This window comes from Oncorhynchus keta, unplaced genomic scaffold (genome assembly GCF_023373465.1).
Source record: "Oncorhynchus keta strain PuntledgeMale-10-30-2019 unplaced genomic scaffold, Oket_V2 Un_contig_30154_pilon_pilon, whole genome shotgun sequence".
NCBI classification, from domain to species: Eukaryota; Metazoa; Chordata; class Actinopteri; order Salmoniformes; family Salmonidae; genus Oncorhynchus; species Oncorhynchus keta.
Window position 1 is genome coordinate 692 of NW_026286920.1, and position 5,919 is coordinate 6,610.

Sequence of the window (5,919 nt, forward strand, 5' to 3'; positions counted from 1 at the left end):
AACATATACCTACAGAGAGGAGTAATAAAACATATACCTACAGAGAGAGAGTAATAAAACATATACCTACAGGAGGAATAAAGTAATAAAACATATACCTACAGAGAGAGGAGTAATAAAACATATACCCACAGAGAGGAGTAATAAAACATATACCTACAGAGAGGAGTAATAAAACATACCTACAGAGAGGAGTAATAAAACATATACCCAGAGAGATAAAAGTAATAAAACATATACCTACAGAGAGGAGTAATAAAACATATATACCTACAGAGAGAGGAGTAATAAAACATACCTACAGAGAGGAGTAATAAAACATATACCTACAGAGAGGAGTAATAAAACATATACCTACAGAGAGAGGAGTAATAAAACATATATACCTACAGAGAGGAGTAATAAAACATATACCTACAGAGAGAGGAGTAATAAAACATATACCTACAGAGAGGAGTAATAAAACATATACCTACAGAGAGGAGTAATAAAACATATACCCACAGAGAGGAGTAATAAAACATATACCTACAGAGAGGAGTAATAAAACATATACCTACAGAGAGAGGAGTAATAAAACATATACCTACAGAGAGGAGTAATAAAACATATACCTACAGAGAGGAGTAATAAAACATATACCTACAGAGAGGAGTAATAAAACATATACCTACAGAGAGGAGTAATAAAACATATACCTACAGAGAGGAGTAATAAAACATATACCTACAGAGAGAGGAGTAATAAAACATATACCTACAGAGAGAGGAGTAATAAAACATATACCTACAGAGAGAGGAGTAATAAAACATATACCTACAGAGAGGAGTAATAAAACATATACCTACAGAGAGGAGTAATAAAACATATACCTACAGAGAGGAGTAATAAAACATATACCTACAGAGAGAGGAGTAATAAAACATATACCTACAGAGAGGAGTAATAAAACATATACCCACAGAGAGGAGTAATAAAACATATACCTACAGAAAACATATACCTACAGAGAGGAGTAATAAAACATATACCTACAGAGAGGAGTAATAAAACATATACCTACAGAGAGGAGTAATAAAACATATACCTACAGAGGAGTAATAAAACATATACCTACAGAGAGGAGTAATAAAACATATACCTACAGAGAGGAGTAATAAAACATATACCTACAGAGAGGAGTAATAAAACATATACCTACAGAGAGAGGAGTAATAAAACATATACCTACAGAGAGGAGTAATAAAACATAGAGAGAGGAGTAATAAAACATATACCTACAGAGAGGAGTAATAAAACATATACCTACAGAGAGAGGAGTAATAAAACATATACCTACAGAGAAGTAATAAAACATATACCTACAGAGAGGAGTAATAAAACATATACCTACAGAGAGGAGTAATAAAACATATACCTACAGAGAGGAGTAATAAAACATATACCTACAGAGAGAGGAGTAATAAAACATATACCTACAGAGAGAGGAGTAATAAAACATATACCTACAGAGAGGGAGTAATAAAACATATACCCACAGAGAGGAGTAATAAAACATATACCTACAGAGAGGAGTAATAAAACATATACCTACAGAGAGAGGAGTAATAAAACATATACCTACAGAGAGGAGTAATAAAACATATACCTACAGAGAGGAGTAATAAAACATATACCTACAGAGAGAGGAGTAATAAAACATATACCTACAGAGAGGAGTAATAAAACATATACCTACAGAGAGAGGAGTAATAAAACATATACCTACAGAGAGAGAGGAGTAATAAAACATATACCTACAGAGAGAGGAGTAATAAAACATAAACATAAAACATACCTACAGAGAGGAGTAATAAAACATATACCTACAGAGAGAGGAGTAATAAAACATATACCTACAGAGAGAGGAGTAATAAAACATATACCTACAGAGAGGAGTAATAAAACATATACCTACAGAGAGAGGAGTAATAAAACATATACCTACAGAGAGGAGTAATAAAACATATACCTACAGAGAGGAGTAATAAAACATATACCTACAGAGAGAGGAGTAATAAAACATATACCTACAGAGAGAGGAGTAATAAAACATATACCTACAGAGAGAGGAGTAATAAAACATATACCTACAGAGAGAGGAGTAATAAAACATATACCTACAGAGAGTAATAAAACATATAGAGGAGTAATAAAACATATACCTACAGAGAGGAGTAATAAAACATATACCTACAGAGAGAGGAGTAATAAAACATATACCTACAGAGAGAGGAGTAATAAAACATAATAAAACATATACCTACAGAGAGAGGAGTAATAAAACATATACCTACAGAGAGGAGTAATAAAACATATACCCACAGAGAGAGGAGTAATAAAACATATACCTACAGAGAGAGGAGTAATAAAACATATACCTACAGAGAGAGGAGTAATAAAAACATATACCTACAGAGAGAGGAGTAATAAAACATATACCTACAGAGAGAGGAGTAATAAAACATATACCTACAGAGAGAGGAGTAATAAAACATATACCTACAGAGAGGAGTAATAAAACATATACCTACAGAGAGGAGTAATAAAACATATACCTACAGAGAGAGGAGTAATAAAACATATACCTACAGAAAGGGGACAACCTCCTCTCATCTGTTCATTGCTGGCAACGTTGCTCTGGAATTCTGCCAGTGTATCATCAGCTTTAGTCTGACCCATCTGCCGGCCTCCCGAGCCGCTTAAAACACTCTGGGATGCATCCCGACAACGTATTCACCCTCTGGTCTAAAGTAGTGAACAGCACTATCTAGGAATTAGAGTGCCGTTTGGGGGACAGCTCCTGTTGTCACCGACTCCCCTTCAGCCAGTTATCGTTTCACACATTCATGAAATAATAGCTGTATAATATTGAGCGCCAGCTGTAACAGGGTCTGTAACAGGGTCTGTAACCTGGTCTGTACCTGGGTCTGTAACAGGGTCTGTAACCTGGTCTGTAACTGGTCTGTAACAGGGTCTGTAACTGGTCTGTAACTGGGTCTGTAACAGGGTCTGTAACCTGGTCTGTAACGGGGTCTGTAACATGGTCTGTAACCTGGTCTGTAACAGGGTCTGTAACCTGGTCTGTAACAGGGTCTGTAACCGGGTCTGTAACCGGGTCTGTAACAGGGTCTGTAACTGGTCTGTAACAGGGTCTGTAACTGGTCTGTAACAGGGTCTGTAACAGGTCTGTAACAGGTCTGTAACTGGTCTGTAACAGGGTCTGTAACAGGTCTGTAACTGGTCTGTAACAGGGTCTGTAACTGGTCTGTAACCTGGTCTGTAACAGGGTCTGTAACCTGGTCTGTAACTGGTCTGTAACAGGGTCTGTAACAGGGTCTGTAACTGGTCTGTAACCTGGTCTGTAACTGGGTCTGTAACAGGGTCTGTAACCTGGTCTGTAACTGGTCTGTAACAGGGTCTGTAACTGGTCTGTAACTGGTCTGTAACAGGGTCTGTAACTGGGTCTGTAACCTGGTCTGTAACTGGGTCTGTAACCTGGTCTGTAACCGGGTCTGTAACAGGGTCTGTAACTGGTCTGTAACTGGTCTGTAACTGGTCTGTAACTGGTCTGTAACTGGTCTGTAACCTGGTCTGTAACAGGGTCTGTAACAGGGTCTGTAACCTGGTCTGTAACAGGGTCTGTAACTGGTCTGTAACAGGGTCTGTAACCTGGTCTGTAACAGGGTCTGTAACAGGGTCTGTAACAGGGTCTGTAACAGGTCTGTAACTGGTCTGTAACAGGGTCTGTAACAGGGTCTGTAACAGGGTCTGTAACCTGGTCTGTAACAGGGTCTGTAACTGGTCTGTAACAGGGTCTGTAACAGGGTCTGTAACAGGGTCTGTAACAGGGTCTGTAACAGGGTCTGTAACATGGTCTGTAACTGGTCTGTAACAGGGTCTGTAACAGGGTCTGTAACGGGGTCTGTAACAGGGTCTGTAACTGGTCTGTAACAGGGTCTGTAACTGGTCTGTAACAGGGTCTGTAACAGGGTCTGTAACTGGTCTGTAACAGGTCTGTAACAGGGTCTGTAACAGGGTCTGTAACCTGGTCTGTAACAGGGTCTGTAACCTGGTCTGTAACAGGGTCTGTAACCTGGTCTGTAACCTGGTCTGTAACTGGTCTGTAACAGGGTCTGTAACAGGGTCTGTAACTGGTCTGTAACAGGGTCTGTAACTGGTCTGTAACAGGGTCTGTAACTGGTCTGTAACAGGGTCTGTAACTGGGTCTGTAACCTGGTCTGTAACAGGGTCTGTAACCTGGTCTGTAACAGGGTCTGTAACTGGTCTGTAACTGGTCTGTAACTGGTCTGTAACAGGTCTGTAACAGGGTCTGTAACTGGTCTGTAACAGGGTCTGTAACGGGTCTGTAACTGGTCTGTAACTGGTCTGTAACAGGGTCTGTAACTGGTCTGTAACGGGTCTGTAACGGGTCTGTAACAGGGTCTGTAACGGGGTCTGTAACTGGTCTGTAACAGGGTCTGTAACTGGTCTGTAACGGGGTCTGTAACAGGGTCTGTAACAGGGTCTGTAACTGGTCTGTAACAGGGTCTGTAACAGGGTCTGTAACAGGGTCTGTAACTGGTCTGTAACTGGGTCTGTAACAGGGTCTGTAACTGGTCTGTAACAGGGTCTGTAACAGGGTCTGTAACAGGGTCTGTAACGGGTCTGTAACTGGTCTGTAACAGGGTCTGTAACTGGTCTGTAACGGGGTCTGTAACAGGGTCTGTAACAGGGTCTGTAACTGGTCTGTAACAGGGTCTGTAACAGGGTCTGTAACAGGGTCTGTAACTGGTCTGTAACTGGGTCTGTAACAGGGTCTGTAACTGGTCTGTAACAGGGTCTGTAACAGGGTCTGTAACTGGTCTGTAACTGGGTCTGTAACTGGTCTGTAACAGGGTCTGTAACTGGTCTGTAACTGGGTCTGTATGGTATCACCATCAGTCATGACACACCACACACCTCGGTGTGAGAGTCAAACTTACTAGAGGAGCCCTACTCTGATTGGCTAAAGATCTCTCCGGCCAGTCCACAGTCAACATTTTATTGGTTTAATGAGTTAAAACTCTTTTAATGAGCTAGTTTTAGGCCTCATTGATCCACTGAGAGCCGTTAGCCTGTTTTAATGAAGCCTTATTCCAGCCAGGGTCCTGACCAAGCGCTTTTCTCTTTCCCCTACTTAGGGTGAGTCCCATGTGTCCGGACGTGAGGATACTAAATGCGGTGGTCTGGGGCTGGGAGGGAATTGTTATCACTTTTAATATTTATTTTAATATGCAGTTCGTTTCAAACATTTTGGGTCAACAAAAGACTTCCCACGGCTGTTTTTCAGCTGGAGAGCCCCGTCAGGCTGTTAGCTCAGTGGTGTCCCTCCCCTGTTTTTCAGCTGGAGAGCCCCGACAGGCTGTTAGCTCAGTGGTGTCCCTCCCCTGTTTTTCAGCTGGAGAGCCCCGTCAGGCTGTTAGCTCAGTGGTGTCCCTCCCCTCTTTTCATTTTCACCCCTCCCTAACCGTAACCTCTGAACCTAACCGTAACCTCCGAACCTAGCCGTAACCTCCGAACCTAGCCGTAACCTCTGAACCTAACCGTAACCTCTGAACCTAACCGTAACCTCTGAACCTAACCGTAACCTCTGAACCTAACCGTAACCTCTGAACCTAACACCTAACCGTAACCTCTAAACCTCTGAACCTAACCGTAACCTCTAAACCTCTAAACTTAACACCTAACCCTTATTGTAACCTTAAACCTAATCCCTGAGTGTAAAATAGCCCTTTCCCTGTGGGGACTGGAGAAATGTCCCCACTGGTCTGAATGTTCCTTGTTCTACTAATCTGGTGATGACCGGACGGACGGAAAGATCAGCCGGTTTCTGAAATG

General features: G+C 41.5%; 1 long non-coding RNA gene across 1 annotated transcript; it reads right to left on the reverse strand.

Annotated features, from left to right (window-relative positions):
- Positions 1-630: 630 nt before the first annotated feature.
- LOC127923599 (uncharacterized) lies at positions 631-3,092 on the reverse strand. The gene is made up of 4 exons (XR_008114800.1): positions 2,598-3,092; positions 2,040-2,129; positions 1,866-1,983; positions 631-786 (listed from the first exon to the last, which is right to left on the reverse strand). It is a non-coding gene; the product is annotated as an uncharacterized LOC127923599 (long non-coding RNA).
- Between the last annotated feature and the right edge of the window lie 2,827 nt (positions 3,093-5,919).